Source organism: Diadema antillarum, unplaced genomic scaffold (genome assembly GCF_040938485.1).
Source record: "Diadema antillarum isolate AM-2024a unplaced genomic scaffold, OU_Dant_1.0 seq00001200_RagTag, whole genome shotgun sequence".
Lineage (NCBI taxonomy): Eukaryota > Metazoa > Echinodermata > Echinoidea > Diadematoida > Diadematidae > Diadema > Diadema antillarum.
This window is the reverse complement of record NW_027271994.1, coordinates 187888-208610: the sequence shown is the minus strand read 5'-3', so window position 1 is coordinate 208610 and position 20723 is coordinate 187888. Positions and strand designations below refer to the sequence as shown.

Genomic DNA, 20723 nt, shown 5'->3' with positions numbered 1-20723 from the left:
CAAAAAAAAAAAAAAAAAAAACTCCGGGTATAACCTTCTTAGAGTCATGTGTTTAGTTGTAAGTTTTATACAAGAGCCAAAAGTGTTCCGCTGCCCCTCTTGCGACGAATATGTTAAATAGTACCAATTAAGTAACAAATCAAAACGCATTTCAATCATTGAGCCATTCAAATTAATCTTTATCACAGAATGAAAGATGTGCCATTGTATTTCTGATTAACGACGGCATTACTGTCCACAGTATATTATATACAGCTGTAATAAATGTGTTTAACTTGTTGACAGCTTAGCATATGCTATGAAAAAAGAATACCTCGTTTTTCCCCTATCACGAAAAAAGAGCCAGAGCCCATGATAAGAGACTCATCAGACAAGTAAGCGCCACGTCACTGGCTTGAAATTTCATCGACGTCCCTTTACCCGTTGTTGGTTGGGGTGACGAAGTCCCGGCCCCAGCAATGAAGCCGTTGTTCGCGATGATCTCGGAGAGCACTGTGGTTGACTTCTTAGCCTCTCGTGGTCGTTCAGGGTCGGTGAAGTCCACGTAGTGGAGACCGAAACGCTCGGTGTAGCCGGCTCCCCACTCGAAGTTGTCAAGAAGAGACCATGCCGTGTATCCTTTCACATCAACACCATCCAGTGTAATAGCTGCGGACAACGATGATGGAACGGTGCAATGTTTAGTAGTATTTGATATTGGTAAGATTAAGAGAGGAAAAGTAGCCCGAAATTAGATTGAAGCTTTCTTTAACATTGCTGTATTGATCTCCAAGAATAATTTACTTAGAATTTAGTCAAATCTAGATGAGAGAAATGGTTCGACTTTTACAAGAGTAGGCCTACACCATCATAGTGTTTTGCTTTTGCCTTTGCTTACAAAGAAATAAAAGTAATGTTCGGCTCCCTTCGCGTGTTAGTTACCTGATCACTCTCGTAACCAAACCTTTCCCTATTATCATTTTCTTCTTTTATTCCCAGCACTAATATTCAGTATTTACCTTTGAGGACTTCGTTGATGTATGCGCGGTAAAAGTCTTGCCGGATGACGTCATCTATTTCGTAGACATCCTTGGTGGAGACGCCATTCTCCGTCACGTAAATCGGCACGTTGTACTCGTTGTAGATCCAGTTGACGATACGGCGAATGCCCCACGGGACGATCTTGAGCCAGCTAGTGCCGGATCCCGGCCAGCTGGGGTCTTGCCACAAGGCGATGTCGGAGTCCGTCGAGTAGCTTGGGTCCTCGTCAAGGTTCTCCGGCACTGCGGCGTAGAAATTGGTGGTGTAGGTGTTCAGACCAAAGAAGTCTCCGGTGCCCCTGATGTAGGCCTTCTCAGCTTCGGTGAATTCAGGCAGTCGAGATTGGGTGAAGCCCTGGGCGGCACTCTTTCTAGCCACTTTGGTCTTCATGATCTCAGGGTAGTCTCCGTTGATGAAGATGGGATGAGCGAACCATCCGATGTGGAAGTTGAGGGCGCGGTCAGAGGCTTCGAGGCTCGTCTGGTTGGTCCTGTCGTACGGTTCAGCCCAGTCGAAGTTCAGGGAGATCCCAACTTTGCCATTCTGAATTATAGTATGATTGAAATTAGACACGTAAATGACAGTGTTAAGCTGTATATCGTGAGCTTTGTTTTGATTTTTTTAGGGGGGCAGGCTAAGAGTAAATTGCATGGTGTAATTTCTTGCAGACTATCTTTGCCAATCCATAGGGAAGAGGACCATTAAGTTAGGGTATTACACTATAATATACTAGTACTAGAAACTGAGCACTAGGGAACAGTATGCAGGCACTGATAAATGGACACAGAGAGTATACATGGCGAACTGTTGTGTGCTCTGTCTCGGATACGTTCGCCAAAATGATATAGTAGCAACCGTTTGTAATAGGTGTATTGTTACAGTTGGCTCCGATAGTACTCGTATTTTTCAGGTAAAGAGGTGATCCTCTCTCTTGCAATAACCATCACAATAATTTGGGTAAAAATAAAACAAAATAATCTCATAACAGAGCCTAGGATAAATTGTCTAGGAATTTTATGCTCTCCTGATATAATGTAGTAACTCAAATTATCAAGTTACGTGATTATAAATGCAACTGTGCTTACCTGGCGTGCCTTGTACCTGTCGTCGTAGCGGTGATACGCGGCTGCGTGAGATCTGATTATGTTGTGAGTGACCCTGTACGGGGCAGAGCCAATCTCGGCCAGCCCTGGGGCGTAGACGCCCGTACCGTAGCCGAAGACGGACACGATCCACGGTTCGTTGAATGTGATCCAGAAGGAGACTCGATCTCCGAATCGCTGGAAGCACAGTTCGGCGTAGTCGGCGAAGTAGTCGATGATGTCCTCGCTGTCCCACCCGCCTTTGTCTTGTAGGGCCTGGGGTAGATCCCAGTGGTAGAGCGTCACCATCGGCGAGATTCCGTTCAACAGCATTTCATCGATGAGGTTGTTGTAGAAGGCGACTCCAGCTTCGTTGATGTTGTTGATGGTGCCGTCCGGTAGGACGCGAGACCAGGCGATGGAGAAACGGTAGTATTTGAGACCCATGGCTTTCATCACAGCAATATCCGTTTCGTACCTGCAATGAACCGACCGACAGTTTCTTCTCATGAGTGAAATATAAAGGTATTCTTAACTTAATCATCCGCCATGCTTTGGGTAACAAAGACAATGGATATCTCCATCTCCCCCCCCCCCTCTCTCTCTCTCTCTCTTTATACAAGATAGTGTGTATATACGCCTGTATGTGTGTGCCCACGTAGTATTCTGGTGATGGTAATGCTCATAAGCACGCGCTGAATGCTAGCGCTGTCCAATGAGAGAGCTTACTCTTGAGATTGCACGGTTTCAAGCTGACCAGCACTGACATCGATGTATATTTTACTGGTTCCTGACCGGATTAAACAACAAATTGTCAAGATATTTACAAAGATACAAAAATTAAGAGATGGTCTGCCAAATAATGCATTTTCATTGAGACGCAAGGTGAATTTAGTATTCTTTTGACGTATTGAACGTGAACTACACGAATTGCTTTTTTCATCATTTTTCAAGCTCAATTTACGCTATGATATTTTTCATTTACAATAATTTGAGTAACATGTGACGATAGCTTAGGCCCTACATATTTTCCTTGAATTTGATACCAAATTTGTGAATATAAGGTGGATTTTTTTGTTGCCGAAAACCGCAGCTCATATATGCAAGCCTCGAGCGGGCTTGCATACGAGTTGAATAAATACGAGCGAATTATCGGGTGCTGCGGACTGACTGTCTCATGTGGATGTTAAGCTATCAAACAAGATTAAATGAATAAGATAAGAAAAGAAAGTACATGGTGACTGTACTTGTTGAAGCTGTCACAAGCGATATCCCCATTTTGGTTGTAGGCAACGTGGCCCCCTTCGTGGGTGAAATTGTCCCAAATGCTCTCTCCCTTTCCGTCTGCGTTCCAAGCTCCTTCGATCTGGTAGGCAGAAGTAGCCGAACTCCAGATGAAGCCATCGGGAAACGTTCCGTAAATAAAGGCGTCCCGTTCCGGATCGTTCCAGTAATCGGGGTACACGAACTCGGGATCTGCTGCTGAAACAGCAACCATAAGACCAAGAAGTCCCACTGCCAGTAGCAACCGGATTGTTGCCATCGTGCTATTATCCTATGCTGCTTTCTGTGGTTTTAATGAGGAAAATGAGGCGTAAAGCTTACAATCAAGCCTTTTGCTTCAGCACTCAACTTTTCAGCAAGAGGTGGCTAGTGGACTGGAAGCTGAATCCAGTCGGAAGTGTATCCTAAAGCTGGTATCTCACTGAGCAGCGAACGTTTGCGAACTAGCGAATTTGAGATTCGCCAACTTTTCTGACGAATGTTTGCAAAAAATCAAGCTTCGCTTCTGCCGTTAGCGACAGTTAGCGACTTTTAGCTATGCTTAGCGACAATTAGCAACATTTGAGCGAATGTTTGTGAAAGTGTTTGCGAAAAACAGGCGGCGACTATTGGCGACTGTTAGCAAATGTTAGCGACAGTTTTGCAATTAATATTAGCAACTGTTTGCAAATCCCTTGCGACAATTTGCGAATGTTTTGGGACCTGGAAAAGTACCAGGCGATTATGTATAGTCAGACCCATGAAACGAACGTAAAACCCTCCACTGCATTCAGATCTCTTGTGACCAACGTTAAAGATGGATTTCCGGAATATAGAAATGAATTTTTGCCAAGAAGAGGTTCAACGTGCTGCTATCCTTGAAGAACTGCTTTGTCTGCACGGCTGCTGCTACAGTTATCGTGCGGATTAAGAGAAAGAAGATGAAGAAAAACAAAAAAAGGAAGAAGAATAGAAAGACTGTTTGTGTCAGAGAGTAGTTGTTGCAGAGGACAGACTTTGGTCAATATGAAAAGCTTTTGCAGCAATTGGAAATGTCAAGAGCTTCAAGAACTTTCTTAGAGCTTTTATACAGGAACCATATAGGTTACTTGTTCGCTAGCAATGTTGAATCAGATAGAAATGTAAGCGACACCGTATTACGACCGTTTGCGAATTCTTACGAGTGTTTTGTGAACGTTTGCAACTGTTAGCGAAAATACAAATTCGCAAAGAAATTTTGAACATGTTCAATATTTAATTGCGACCAGAAAAACCGCTTGCGATAATAAAAACCGTTTGCGAACTTTCTTGTAACTTTTAACGAACCTTTTGCAACCCTTTACGAGCCCTGGCGAAATCCCCAATTCGCCACGTTCGGAAACGTTCGCCGCCCAGCAAGTGAGATACCCCCTTAAAGGGGCATTCCAAACGATTTTCATAATTTCACATCATGTGGTAGATAAATCGACAACTCCATGTATAGATTTGTGGAATTTATTGTGGTTCTTGAGCAGAGAAACAATGGTTTGAAAAACCTCAAGCAAATTACACTGAACAAGGATGATGACATAGGAGGTTCACATATTTCAGAAATGTAGCTGTGTGATTTTCCATTACAATACCGCTTGCTTGCGAATTCACCTGTGTATAATCTATGCATGCCTTCTTCTTTTGTTCTGCTTCCTTGAGACCCAACTCATGCATTCTTACGGTGACTCTGCCATGTCATCATCCTTGTTCATTGCAATTAATTTTGTTCTAAATTTTGAAAATATTCTTATTCTTCATCCCAATTATTACAAATTCTGAAACGCTTTCCTTAGTATCACTAATGTATAGTTGTTCAAATGTAGAAATCTGAAAATCATCCGGAGGTCTCCTTTAAGGATACAAAGATTGCAGTGATCATCACTGCGCTTTCGAGTATAATTAGTAACCTCCTGATGCATGTACACATTGAATAGTCAAGGCGCTAATTCCTGTTACGTTCAACCCACCCCACAGAAAAGGTTTGACCACACGGGGTGGTAGATGGGACCTCCATGAACACCCCCAGGTAGCATGTGATTCCAAAATTGTGGTATCAATGACATTTTACAGGTCACTTTTCATCATTATTAATGTGTTGAAACAAACGTAAAAAGGTCTGCGTGCGACAAGACTACTACACGCACCACGGGCACTTGTCTGGCAGGAAGCTCTATGGGACGCACAGTGCCAGTGGCGCGTGTATAGTAGTCTTGACGCAGGCTTTTTTCGACCAAAAAAGGGTTTTGTGCCTGCAAACTAACGGAGCCGTCACACCCTTCCGGGTAAGCTACGCCGGTTTGTAACGAGTAGGGATTTTCCAGCAAGTAGGAGATATTTCTGCGGGCGGACAAGGGTGTTGGCGAGTTCTGTACTTGCGTCTTACCTGCTGGACGCTTGCCACTTACCTGTTACTTGAGTGTATTCCGTGTGACCTGCGCAGTAGGAGGCCCGTAGCTGCCGCAAGTCGCAAGCAGTTGATCCGCTTGAAGTACGTAAGTTGCCCGTGAATCTATGCAAATCGAATTCATTGAGAAGGATTCCTTCACTAGTAGAGCGGTTAAGCCTTCAAAATCATGAGAATTGTGCAAAATTTGACTAAAGCATGAAACTTTCACCAGTGTTAGTACATACCATGAGATTCATTTTAAGATCGGGAGGTAAGTCTGATTTGACCTCTGATGACCTCCAGAGGTCAATGAACTTCAAATATCAGAATATTGATGTTTGAAGGCATTTGTGAAAGATAGGTCTAGACGTTGGTTACGCTGCACTAAATATGCATTTGTACTACAATTCTTCTCGGATTCCACAGGGCATTGACAGGTTTCTACCTTTGACCTCTGATGACCTTTAGAGGTCAATGACCTCAAAATACCATAATATTGATCTGTGATGTTATTAGTTAATGATAAACATGGTTAAGATGTACAAAACAAGCATATCATCATTTCTCCCTACTAACTAAATCCCTCCATTTCCCATAGAATAAGACGGTATATGAAATGGTCTCAAAAGCCGTAAAGACGTTCCTAAGTGATGAGTGCAATGCTAAACTAACTTGTGAGGAAAGAAACTTGTTTGTGAAGAAGTTTTTTGTTTCAGACCTACAGGAAGGCAGGTCGTTGGAATAAATATGCCGTTAGTAGCATTGGTGTTATCCATGTAAATGTTATCATTCTAACGCATTTTGCATTTGGTGTTGTGGAACAATATTTAGTTTCTTCTACTTTTGGTATTTTGGTGATGATTGGTGTCTATGTGAGTACCTAACCCCCGACCAGTACAGAGAGAAGCTGACAGACCAATCCAATATCTATCCGCCTCTGTACAATAATTGGTCGCCGGCTTGGAGAAAGTAGTAAGGAGTTTTAGGGAACTTACACAATAATGACGTTGTCTTCATATATTCCAAAGAGCACAGGCAGGTTTCCACCTTTGACCTCTGATGACCTCGACAGTTAAAATGACCTCAAATTATCAGAATATTGATGTTTGACATCATGATTAATGGTAAACATGATGATGTTTTATAGAGAGCATTGGATGGTCCTATTCATTAATCTGGTCTGGTGCATACTGAAAACGGAAAAAGCATAATTAAAAAATCGACCATTGACCCTTGCTAAAAACGCTGCCCCAGAGCCCTACCCCACCCCACACTTAGAAAACACACACACACACACACACGCGCGCATTCCGCCGCCCCAGTTAAGGTGTACTCTTTAGGAAAACTGAACATGAAATTGTAAAGTGCACATCACCATGTCCCCGGTGAAGAAATATTAATTACACTGTATAATGCTCTCGCAGATCTGTCAAACCTGTACCGCCCCACCCTGGCAAAAGGCAGCAAGTGACAAATGCGATCTATTTCTTATAAATGAACAAAATAATATTGCGCTGGCGATTCCAATGACATATCTCACAGGATTGATTTCTAAGCCATATTTTTTTTCCAGGAAAATATCAATAAATCGGATCTGAGCAATTTGTCGAACCCTCCCCCCCCCCCCGCTAAAGTAGGACAGTACGTGTATATTATATATATATATATATATATATATATATATATATAGAGAGAGAGAGAGAGAGAGAGAGAGAGAGAGAGAGATAGATAAGAGAGTAATCATTTAAGAGGAATTACTTTAATTTACGTTTGAAGACATTTCAAGAGATGTAGTTTGATTTGTTAAGGGACAAATCATTCTAATGTTTGCAGTCTTGTAAACATACTTGTATCTTTAGCGAAAACTGTTCGAGTACGTGGACGGTGATAAGTAGGCCCCTATGAATCACTCTGTAGAGTAAATTATATATGAACAAAATGGTTTCTTTTGAACATGTGTTGTATTGAAAAGTTCTTGGTAATTCTTTTTCAGGCAAAATGTGTAAATTACATGAAAATTCCGATTTAAAAGCATGTGTTGGGAAATGTAAACAGTATGTGCGAATGCTTCTATGTTTCCTGCTAAACTTATTTGTTAGTGGGGAAACGAAAAGAAAAGAAAAGAGAAGTCTCGCTCTACCACGTCTACATACCACAACGCCTACGGATATCTTTGTTTCACATTGTTAGTGGGGAAAAGAAAAGAAAAGAGAAGTCTCGCTTCATGAGAGATGTTCAGATCCCGCTCTACACCACAACACCTACAAATGTCTAGGCTGAAGGTGGGTTTGATTGTCTTATAGGGCCTATAGAGCACCAACAGTAAGTGCAGATCGTGTTCTGCGTAACTCATGGGCTGTACGACTCGGGTTGTTTGACTTGTGACGTACACCTGATGAGGTTGGCCTGTTGTTTTCTAGTTAGCATCTGTCACCCTTTCATCCAGTTCAAGGGACTTAGTTTGCCATATGCCTGTTCACAAACTATTAAGCATCAACCCAAAATATGGTACTCCTCTCCCCACCTTCCATGTTTAAGCGTACAAATTTTGTCCAGTGCAAATTGGATAATGTTGCACATAATTTCATGCAAGCTAGTCTGCATAACTAACCCAAACATAAATACTATATTTGAGGTCACTGCCATCACTGATGAAGACACGTAAGCTTCATTTCTGAAGAAATGACCGCTCACATTCCTGAGACCTGTTACTATGAACCAATGCTTCGTGGAATATGCATACATATACTTTGATTATAACGTCAAGGCGTGATTAGTACATGATTAAACATTCAGGATTAAACCAATGAAGCCAAACATCAATATTTGCAACCCTACACAAATTTTGATATTCTAAAAGTCTGACCTCACATTGTCCTTGGAGGTCAAAGTTGGATATACATAGGGTACCGTAATGACCAATGTTCTGTGGGATGAGAAGACACTTCTTGTAGCATGAATGCTAATAGCATGATGCATAATTGGACACCAGGTATACAGTTAACCATTGAATATACATCAAATATCAATATTTTGATATTTTGAGGTCATTGACCTGTCACAGTCCTCAGCGGTCAAAGGCAGAGACGTGCAAATAATTTCCCTTGATCTGAGGAATAGGAAAACGATTCAGTTGTGACACAAATGAATGTTTAGGACATCGTTATCATGTTTATCATCAACCAATTGCACCAAATATCAAAATTCTGATAATTTGAGGTCATTGACCTCTGGAGGTCATTAGAGGTCAAAGCTAAAAACCTGTCAAGGATCTGCGGAATATTGAGGCAATTCCACTGTTTAAAAAAAATGGTTTTAGTACATCATTGCCGTGTTTATAATTAATCAATGACAAAATATCAATATTCTGATATTTTGAGGTCATTGACCTCTGCAGGTCATCAGAGGTCAAAGGTAAACCTGTCAGGGTTCTATGGAACATGAAGACAATTCCACTGTAAGAAAAATGAGTCTTTAGTACATCGTTACCATATTTAACATTAATCAATGACGCAAAATATCAATTTTTATCAAATTTTGAGGTCATTGACCTTTGGAGGTCATCAGAGGTCAATTTAGACTTACCTCCCGATCTTAAAATGAATCTTATAACATGTACTAACACTGGTGAAAGTTTCATGCTTTAGTCAAATTTTGCACAATTTTTCGGCTTATCTGCTCTAGTACACCAAGTTGTCAGCCCTCATTCGCCACCCATGCGCCTCACACCCAGGTCACATGGCATGCACTTAAGACGAACGTGAGTCCGCCCGCAAAATTTGTCATGCGTGCAGGAAAATCCCCACACGTAACAAGCCCGCGTAGCTTGCCCGGAAAGGTGACAGGGCCTTAACTTGACTGCGGGTAAATGGGACTTGCGTGCGCAACTCCGGTTAACTATACGGGCGAGATTCATACTAGGTACTGTCAGGTGCGGGTTATCTGCGGGCACCTTTCCTCTGCTCTTTTCCACGTTGTTTCGAATAACCATCTCTCTGTAAATACTCAAAAAAGAGCTAACATTAATATCATTGGCTTAGTTGCTCTCTGTATTCATATATATTTTTAAGGGAAATTTGTGTCCATACATTGCTAAAAACTACATTTGCGTGTACTTTGAAGTCAAATTCGTACCGAAAGTACGACGGATGCAACTTTTTCATGCATTTTACTATTCGAAAATGATATCTTCCTTCCAATGGCCGTTTACTCAAAATGTGTTTTTATATGCCTTTGTTTACAAATTCTACTGTAACTTGAAAATGCTTCAATATTTTCTTCCCAGGTAAACTTATGCAGAAGGACATGCTTATCGAGCTTTCTGATATTATGGGCTTTAGTTTTTAAGTTATTAACAGCTGAATCCTGATTGGATGATACTGGTTGCCATGGCAACAGGAGAATTCTTTTTAAACAATAATCAATAAAAATGTCTGCTTTTGTTCATTGCATCTATCTAAAAATATGAACAAAAATACCAAAGTTTCCAGCAGTAGGCATTTTAGGGTTACCAATCACCTGTAGGCATCTGGTTACCATGATAACCATGCTCAATATTACCTTACAATGTATCCCACTGTATTGCTGACATCCCTAGCAACATGTACATATATGGTTTAATGGAGTTTTGATGAATTCTTCATGAAGTAAATGCAAAAAAAAAAAAAAAATATTTTGTCATTTCATAGCGACAAGTGTTACCCTAGTCTAGTTTCTAGCCGTTTTTATTTCGTCTTTATTATTTCTCTATTGCAGCTTGTGTATGTGTAGAAGCCCGCTGGCCCATAACCAGTGACTGCAACGCCGGAGGGGAAAAAAAAAACGGTTCGGGCGTCTCTATCACTATGTATGCGCCCTTACTCAGCTTGCTGCAACTCGGAATTCACACTGATATTCACAATGACATTCACGTTATTCACAATGATAACGGACAATAACAATTGCACTATCCACCCCACATTCCACACATTGTGAAGGCTACTGGTTCTATGGCAAGCCGAATTGTGGCTAGTTTCGGCATTTCTGAGAGTGCAAAATGATTACATTTTGAAAATTGCCAGGGTTGGCAAAAATGGTCCTAAAATCATAACGCATTAACCAAAATTAAAGAATTTGGTGTCATTCTATTGGAAAAACAATGGCCTTTCCAACAGTATGCTAAATAAATCTGCCATGCGCACGGAAGTGCGCTAACAACAATCTACCATGCGCATGACGATATTTGCATAGTGTGAGTCGTGTATCTTCAGCTGCTAAGCCCCTGGGCAGTCGCATCTTTTAGTAGTGTGTATAACGAGAGTAAAGAAGAGGCGGCAGACGTTGCTTTTGAATCCTCACTATCTAATTTTACTTCGAGCTTTCGGGCTTTCTGCCCTTTGTCAAGACTGAGGACAAATCGGACAAAATACAGAACATGGATATCATATACAAAAAAAAAATAATGATGATTAAGACAATAGTGAAAATAACGACAGTGATAGAGGCAGAAACGGCAGAGAATAAATACACAAATGGGAGTGTTTAATATGCATCAATCTTACATAATATAACATGCATATACAATCACAAACAAGCATACATATATTATAAGCACTTACAAATACGTATGACTAAACATCTGCGCACACACATGTACATATATAGATACGGATATGTACGCACAAACACATTTGTGAATCTCCTCGCATATGTCAAAGCAGGCAAGCATAACGGCAATTAATAAAATCAAGGAGTGTATGTATAAATAAACGGAACATACGCACACAAAAAAAAGAACGCTACTTATGTGCTCTGTTCTTTTTATGTATGTATATGATATATATATATATTTTTTTTATATATTTCCATCGGGATTCGAACCCGAGACCTCCGGATTGCTAGACCGGTGGTCTACCGACTGAGCTGAAAGCCCTAGATCGGTGTTCGTCCCAAACTTTCAACTCTCTGTATGTGTGCCACACACACACACACACACATTAACCCAAAGGACGTAAATCAAATTTGGAATAAATGCGAGGGATCGCCGAAGCGATGCAGCTCTTTGTAATATTGAAACAAGAAAGGGGAAATTCACCAGAAACAAATAATAAATAGTGAAAACTTTGCTCAAAGTTTTCACTATTTATTATTTGTTTCTGATCAGTTTTCCCTTTCTTGTTTCAATATATATATATATATATATATATATATATATATATATATATTTCTTTTATATAGTGCATGAGGCTGAATGCACTGTAACAATATAAGCACCGAATGATTCTGACTTTGCCCCGAAGGTCAGTTATACATAACTGCCTGAGAGCAAATTCAGAATTTGGAGGTGATTGGTACTTAATTGTTATAGTGCAATAAGAAGTCATGCACTATGTGTTATATAAAATAGTATAGGTATACCCACGGCAGATAAATGGAAAAAAATACGAAAGCCTTGATCACTAGTTTACCAGTTTCTTTTAACTTTAGGAGACAAAATCCTGAAGATCTAGATTCAACTCGAGTCTATATCTATATCTAGATTTAACAGTGCAAGTAACAGTAGGTTAGGACTAACGTTAGATCTACGAGCGACAGAGCTAGTTAACACTTCGGTATAGTGGAAGTAGTGGATCTAGCAAAAGTTAGACGCCCTACTTACTGCACTGGGTCCAGGACCAGGAATAGTATCTAGATGGTGTATTGTAGGATCACTGGTCTCGGTGCAATCGGATTTAAACACAAGCTCGTGCCAGGCATTGAAGGCGATGACTTTCACTTTGTGTAGCAAGTCACCATCATTGAAGTCACCATCGCTGCAAATGTAGATGCCAAGAGTGTCGTGAAAATGTCGTTGTAAAAGTCCGTAGCGTATAGATATAGCGTGATCAAAGAGCGCTCAGCGTATTATACCGTACTAGTACATAATACGCTGCCCATTTCCACGGCGCACTTCGGCGTAGAATATACGGAGAATTGATATTCACAGTGACATTCATATTATTCACAATGATAACGGATAATGACAATCACACCGTCCCCGCCCCCCCCCCCCCCCCCCCCCCCATATTCCACACATTGTGAACGCTCCTGGTTCTATGGCAAGCCGAATTCTTGCTGGTTTCGGTATCTCTGAGAGTGCAAACTGATAACATTTTGAAATTGCAAGGGTTGACAAAAATGGTCCTAAAATCATAACGCATCAACCCAAATTAAAGAACTTGGTGTCATTCTATTGAAAAAGAAATGGCCTTTCCAATAGTATGCAAAATAATGACACATTTGCAACAATATTGCTGAAATTAAAGATCTTAGGTGTATCGTTCTTTCTGGGCCACTATGGTTCAGTTTCTGTCAGCTTCCATGTACCTACCGCTGAAAGTCTAGTCCCACACAGCTGAGTTGCTGGCATGGCCAGCGAGAATAGAGGATAATATCGAGCAAAGCATATCGCGGTTGTGGCGCAATCGCGTAGATTAGATGCGGAATTCAGGCACTCGATGATTGAAGTTATATAGGGAGCAAAAACCGATAGTCATATCGATAGTGGGTTATTTTTGCAATCGTTACATTTTGCGTGAACTATAACTTTTGTCATGCACTGCCGCCGCTGCCGGCATGTATCATAAGTATATATATATATATATATATGTATATATATATAATAGTAATAATAATAATAATAATAGTGGCTACTTGTATAGCGCGCAGGTCCACTTTTCAGTGCTCATGGCGCTTCAAAAATGAAAAGATATTTACATGCATATACATACTAATATTCAAACATTTCAACAAAAGAAAATGGTAAACAAAAACAAATGTATACCAAATAAAGAATACAACAAAAGATTAAGAATACAATATTGATCCAACACTAATGACATACAGCAATTACAGTCCTCAGTATGAAAGGAACAGATAAGTATTAAGTTTGGATTTGAATGACTCTGTAGATGACAGTTCCCTTAACTGAAGAGGCAACTGATTCCACAATTCTGGTCCCATAACGGAAAAAGCACGATCACCATACCCATGTTTTACTCTAGGTGTTTGATGTATCTGATGATGAACGTAGCCTTCGTGTCGGATTGTATTTTTGAACAGAATTCCTTATGTATAGGGGGGGGGGGAGAATGAACTGAATGATGTACTAATAACAGAATCTTGAAAATAATCCTTTTTTCTACAGGTAACCAATATACAGATATAAGGAACGGAGAACTGGTGATATGGAATCAAACTTATTAGTAAAAGTTAACAAACGGGCAGCAGAATTTTGCAACCGTTGAAGTTTCTTTGGAAGATTACACAACAATGAATTCGAAAAATCCAACCGCGAAGAAATCAAAGCATGAATAAGTATCTCAGCTGCAGATTTAGACAAATATTTCCTTATGAAACCTAAATTACGCAACTGATATCGAACATTCCGCTGAATATGAGTTACATGACTTCGAAATGACATTTCCTGATCAAATATGACACCTAAATCACGGGCAGTTTTCGACGGAGTAATGCAAGTGATACCGATGTTGACATGACATGATTGATAATCAAGTTTGCTTAACATGCTTTGAACCCAATAACAGAACCTTGAGGTACACCAAACTTTGTCATAGTTTTACAAGAGGTTAAGAATCACCAATTTTGACATAATGAGATCGATCACATAAGTAGGATATAAACCAATCAAGAACAGTTCCTTTGATGCCCAAATATCTCAATCTTTGAATCAGAATAGCATGATCGACTGTGTCAAAAGCTGAGCTCATATCAAGCATGATAAGAGCAGTGATGTTGCCACTATCTAAATCTCTGAACACAATATCTGATAAGTTGACTAACAGTGTTTCTACACTATGACCAGGCTTGTACGCAGATTGAAGTGAATCAAACAATTCATTATCTTGCAGATATTATGTTGCCAGTTGCGAGAAAACAACCTTCTCAAGCAATTTACTCAAATAGAGTAAATTTGAAATTGGACGGTAATTTTTTAGACACTCCTGATGTAAGCCTGCTTTTTTCAAAGTTAGATGAATAACTGCGTTTTTACACACCTGTGGAACTACACCTAATCTCAGGCTAGCATTTATGATTCTTGTGATAACGGGTGCTAAAACTCTGCCACACTTCTTAACCAAATCTGTAGGGATTGGATCAAGTTCACATGATTTGTTAGGTGAGTTCTTAATTAGCTTTTCTATCTCATTAACAGTGACAGACTGAAACTCACTCAATTCTGACTTGACTTCACATACAATGTCTTTTGGCTGTTCACAACGAGTTGGGAAACTCTGTTGGATTGCCACCATTTTGTCATATTGATTAAAACAATTTGCTAACTCAACTTGATCACCATGAGTGAGGTGTTCTGGTAAAGGAGATCGCTGTTTTCGGTAAAGTAAAGCATTAGCAACTTTGTACAACTTTTGTATTTTTCCCACAATCCGTAACCTTTTTTTGAATGATATTGTAACTTAGCATCCTTAATCAAGGCATTTACACATCGCCTTTGTGCATGATACATCTGCTTGTGAATCTCCAGTTTTGTGGACCTTGACTTTCTTTCTAATTGTCTGCGAAGAAGTTTTGCTTGAGCTATTTCTTGGGTATACCATTCAGTATTAGGGTGTATTGTGACCTTGATTCGTTTCTCAGGTGCCAACTTATCAAGGGTAGCAGTGAGTAAGGTGTCATACAAATTCACTTCATCATCAACATTATTAACATGAGATTCAGCTGATACAAGAGACTTAACATGAGTATCAGCAACAAACTCTTGTGGGTTTACAGATTTCAAATTCCGTGTTACAACAATTTTTTTTTAATACAACGTTTAGGAAGGTTCAATTCACACATTATTGCTGAATGATCTGATATACCTTCCACAACACCAGTATTACAAAGTTATATATATATATATATATATATATATATATATAACGAGAGTAAGGAGGCGGTAAACGTTGCTTAATTGAATCCTCACAAGTGATTTTACTTCAAGCTTTCGGGCTTTCTGCCCTTTGTCAAGACTGAGGACAAATCGGACAAAATACAAAACATGGATATCATATACAAAAGATAATGATGATCAAAACAATAGCGAAAATAATAACGACAGTGAAAGAGGCAGAGACGACAGAGAATAATATATATATATATATATATATATATATATATATATACATATATAATATATATATATATATATACATATATAATATATATATATATACATATATATATATATATATATAAGAAGAAAGAGTCTCAAGTACGCCATGCATATCCAACGAGATGTTTTTTATTACAAAATTTTCGGTCTGCTTCAGACCTTCGTCAGTGTAAAGACAATGACGAAGGTCTGAGGCAGACCGAAAACTCTTTAGACTCTTTCTTCTTATAATTAATATATATATATATATATATATATATATATATTATTATTATTATTATTATTATTATTATTATCATTATTATACAGGGCTCGACACTAACGGTGGCCCGGTGGCCCGGGGCCACCAAAAACGCGCGTTGGACCACCAAAATTTCAGAAAGGAAGATTTTGGTGGCCCAATCGGGCCACCAAAAAGTCGGATAATTGCCTTCACTTTTGTAGATGGACAGCGGTAACAATCGGCTCCGTAAGATGCTAAAATAAATGTCAGATGTTTGCTTTTTATTTTGGAAATGAATAACGGTAATATTCGACTCCGTATGATACTAAAATAAGTGTCGGATGTTTGATTTTGCGTTCGGAAATAAATAAGGATAACATTCGGCTCCAGAAGATGATGAAATAAATGTGGAATGTTAGCTTTGACGTTCGGATATGAATACTAATAATATTCAACTCCGTACGATGAGAAAATAAATGCCGGATGTTTGCTTTTACTTTGGAAAGTAAATAGCAACAACATTCAGCTCCAGAAGATGCTAAAGTAATGGTCAAATGATTCCTTTGACGTTCGGAAATGAATAAACATGATATTCAACTCCACATAGATAGTAAAATAAATACCCAATGTTCACGTTCAGGTGAATGATAAGAATAATGTCTCATGTTTGCTTTTATGTTCCAATGTATATAGCAACAACATTCAGTTCCGGAAGATGCTAAAATAGATGTCGGATATCAATTTTGCTCTGACGTTCGGATATGATGAAGCGTCCCGGAGCGGACGCGAAACGTCGCTACTCCAAATTACAAGTAAGTCCAGTTGACTAGATTTACCGATATTGTTCATGAGAATTCGATGGATGTGAACATATCTGTATCTGGTCTGTCTTATTTTGAGATATCGATGTGACAAGGACATGTCGATTAGTATAGGGTAACAATAAGATACCTTTGAGAACTTCGTTTGTGTAGGAGCGAACTTATTTGACCCTTTTCCATCGTCAAGGACATCAGTGTCGGTTGTTGCCATGCCATTCTCAGTGACATAGCCGGGGACATTGTACTCCTCGTAAATCCAGGCCAGGAGCCTGCGGATGCCCCAAGGTACGATCCTGAAGCCCTGGTGGGCGGTGCAGAATAAATATAGGGCCAACTCTGGTCCTTGGAAGGGAGAACGTCCTGGTCCAGCCAGTAGCTGACGGGCAAGGAGACATTGAGCTCGGACACGGGAAGGACGAGGCTATTGGTGTAAGTGTTCAGACCGAAGAAGTGGATGATGTATGTTTTTCCTCCTCAGTAAACACGGGCAGTTGGGACTCGTCGAACTGCGATTTGAAGGCGCACTTCTGGCTTCTGGGCCACCTTGTACTTCATGACTTCCGGGTAGTCGCCGTTGAGGAAGATTGGGTGAGCGAACCAGCCTTCACGGAACGTTCCCCGACGGCTTCGTGTGAAGCTCGGCGACGTCTTCTTATCAAATCGAAGGGGCGTGGAACGAGGACGGTAAAGGTGACAGCATTTGGGACACCTTAACCCACGAAGGAGGCAATGTCTACAACAATGACACTGGCAATGTGGCGTGCGATAGCTACCACAAGTGAGTCTTGCTTTTGTTGTTTAGTGTTAATTTTATAAGTTCACGTATAATGCCCTATAATTCTTATCTGACTTCTTATAGGACGGAATTCGTTGCCATCACTATTATTTCTTCGTTTTCTGTGACTATCATTGATTAGTATAATTGCAGTTTATTTTTGGCAATATTTGAATTCGTTAGTATTAAGCAGCTAGAACGCCCCTTCGCAGAAACCCGTGCATTGAAAAGATACAAAAGCATGCAAATCTTTGAAAAAAAGGTCATACATTAGAATACGTTTTTTTGGTGGTGGCAGGAAAGAACATGACAGTAATGCAAACATTAAGCTGGTTGGCGCGATGCTCCACTTTTAGAAAAGGAGCAATAACGACTTATAGATAATAGTACGTCATCTCGTCACGTGCATGTAAACCCTCGTAACTTTGATACTGATGTGCACCTAACCTGACGTACAGTCATCATTTAGAATAACCGTGAATTATTTGTCCCGGACATGCACTGAGAGAAGTATAGCCTTAATCAATTCCTCCCCCTTTAAATGCAATTTTGGCCGAAAACTCCTATCAAGGTGTACTTGATTCATGTACCCTGTGTTCTACTACCCGTACTTGCGTCTTATAAAGACATCGAGGTAATTTAATTTTCAGTATCAGGTTAGGAGCTGGAACACTAAAATGTTTTTTTTTTCGTTTCAAGGCGAAAACTGTTTTACTATAATTACCCCTCTTCCCCGAAAAAAACCCCAAACATAACAAACATGTCTCTCACTTGGGCGTATAAGGAAGAAGAGACACGTCTCAGCTTGAACAACTGGATGTGAAAATATTATAAATACTGATATTACAGCTTGGACACATGGTATAAACGGCTGCTTTTTTTTCAGAGTTTCAGTGTGAGTGTTTGCATTGTGATACTGCAGAAGCAATTAGGCATGCACAAGAGTTGGAGGAATATTATCAATTCTATCCTTTACCCTTCAATCATGTTGTGATTGATGGAGATGAAAAGGGGGTTGAGTGATGGCAAACCTAGTTTTCTCCACACTAAACCCAAATTCCACTGTCCCTAGAGAGTGATGCACACATGCAGTTCTTACGATACGATACGGTCTAGAATATCTGTGATGTTGATAATGTTCTGTTTAGCACTTTACTTTTTTTGATACAACACTGTCACTGAGAAAGTATTGAGGAACAATAGCGAACTGTAGATTTGCGGCGAACGCTAATCACTACACTTTTAGGCTAATAAGGATGTTCTGCGCATGCGCGAGGCAGCTGTTTCCAGCTGCGTCGTCTTAAAGGCCCCCTCACACCTGAGCGAATTGCCTGAAATATGACTTGCGATGGCTGGCGAAAGGCATTTTTGGAAAAATCGTTTTCAATAGTAATTGATAGTAAGTCATATTTACCCTTCGTGTTTGGGTTCGTACACCTTCTGAACTAACAGTTGCGATTATTCAAATTCGCACGGGATTTTTTAACATGTTTAAAATTTCCCGACGAATTGAAAAATCGTCTGTCATTTGCATCTCTTATTTAGTCTGCGATAATCGTTCGTTTATCGTTCGTGTGCTATTGTCACGCATGGTCCCTCATCGCGCTTTTGCCAAGGTGGACCGATCTCGAAAGAACCCTAAACGAAGCAACACGATGACTAAATATGACTTGCGCATAGAAACGAAGATACTATGACAAACGTATTTTCGCTTGCCATCTTCTATGCGAAGGGAAACTAAGATTAACTTTTACTAAATTTGAAAGGCGATGCATACACGAAGGCAAGTCTATGAGATACTATGACAAACTATAGATTGCGAAGTGATACGAATACGAGCGAATGACCTGACGAAAAAATTGGCGAATGCTGAGCTGCTCCCTGTGACCAGCCACTCACCACGCTACTCATATATAAACATTCCACCTGAAAGTTTCAAAATTTCTTCAGAAAAATGGCAGATGTAGCCCACCTCAGAGTCCAGTATTTACTGGCAATGGCTCAGAATGATATACATCAGCAGCTTAACCTACACCACTTCATCAGAGGCCGATTCAGATGGAGACGAGGCTTCAGACGACGTCGTATCTGGAGAAGGACGTGGCTGAACCCTGTCACAAGAAGGGCTTTTAGAATCTACGACCAGCTGTTGGTTGAGCTCCGAAGAAGACCCTCCGACTTTCAAGAAATTTCTCTGCATGCCCCTGAACTCTACGATGAAATCCTGGAGAGGGTCAGAGGAAGAATCAGGAGGCAGTACACCTGGTACAGGGAGCCGCTGGAAGGTCTCAAGTTGGCAGCTACTCTCCGTCATCTTGTGTCTGATGGCACCAAGTACTCCGACATGCAGTATGGGTGGAGGGTGCGTGACAACACCCTATCTGTAGTGGCCAGGGAAGTGTGTCAGGCCATATGTGACGAGTATGCAGATGAAGTCATGACAGCCCCTTCAACCCCTGATGGATGGAAACAACTTGCTAGTGGATCCTACAAGCGGTGGAATTTTCCCCACTGTGTGGCAGCTATTGATGGCAAACATGAGTGGTCATCAGAAAGCCTCCTCTATCCGGCGCTCGCTATGCTGCAACTACAAGGGTCTTTTTAGTATAATCCTGTTGGCTATAGTGAACAGGGACTACAAATTTATCTGGTGCGATGTTGGTGGTAGGTATGATACAATAGGGGAAAGGGGTAGGTCGAGTCAATTTAGGGGTACGTCAGATTTGTTACCACCTCACCTCCATTGTTACTGTTTCAATATTTTTTTTTGTTGCTAAAATGATAGCAATTGGGGCAATTCATCTCAGTTTTTGCTTGATACCCTTTTTCTTCTTCAAAAACGTGCCTTAAGAGTAATTAATAATATTGGATATTTATTTCACACAAATGATATTTTGTGTAGAAGCAAAAATCTGAAATTGATTGATTTGTTTCATTATAATGTTAGTATTTTTATGTATGAATTTTCAA

At 40.1% G+C, this 20723-nt stretch overlaps 1 pseudogene; it reads right to left on the bottom strand.

Moving 5' to 3' along the window:
- Positions 1–328: 328 nt before the first annotated feature.
- On the bottom strand, positions 329–18740 carry LOC139744659 (cytosolic beta-glucosidase-like; annotated as a pseudogene).
- Positions 18741–20723: the final 1983 nt, after the last annotated feature.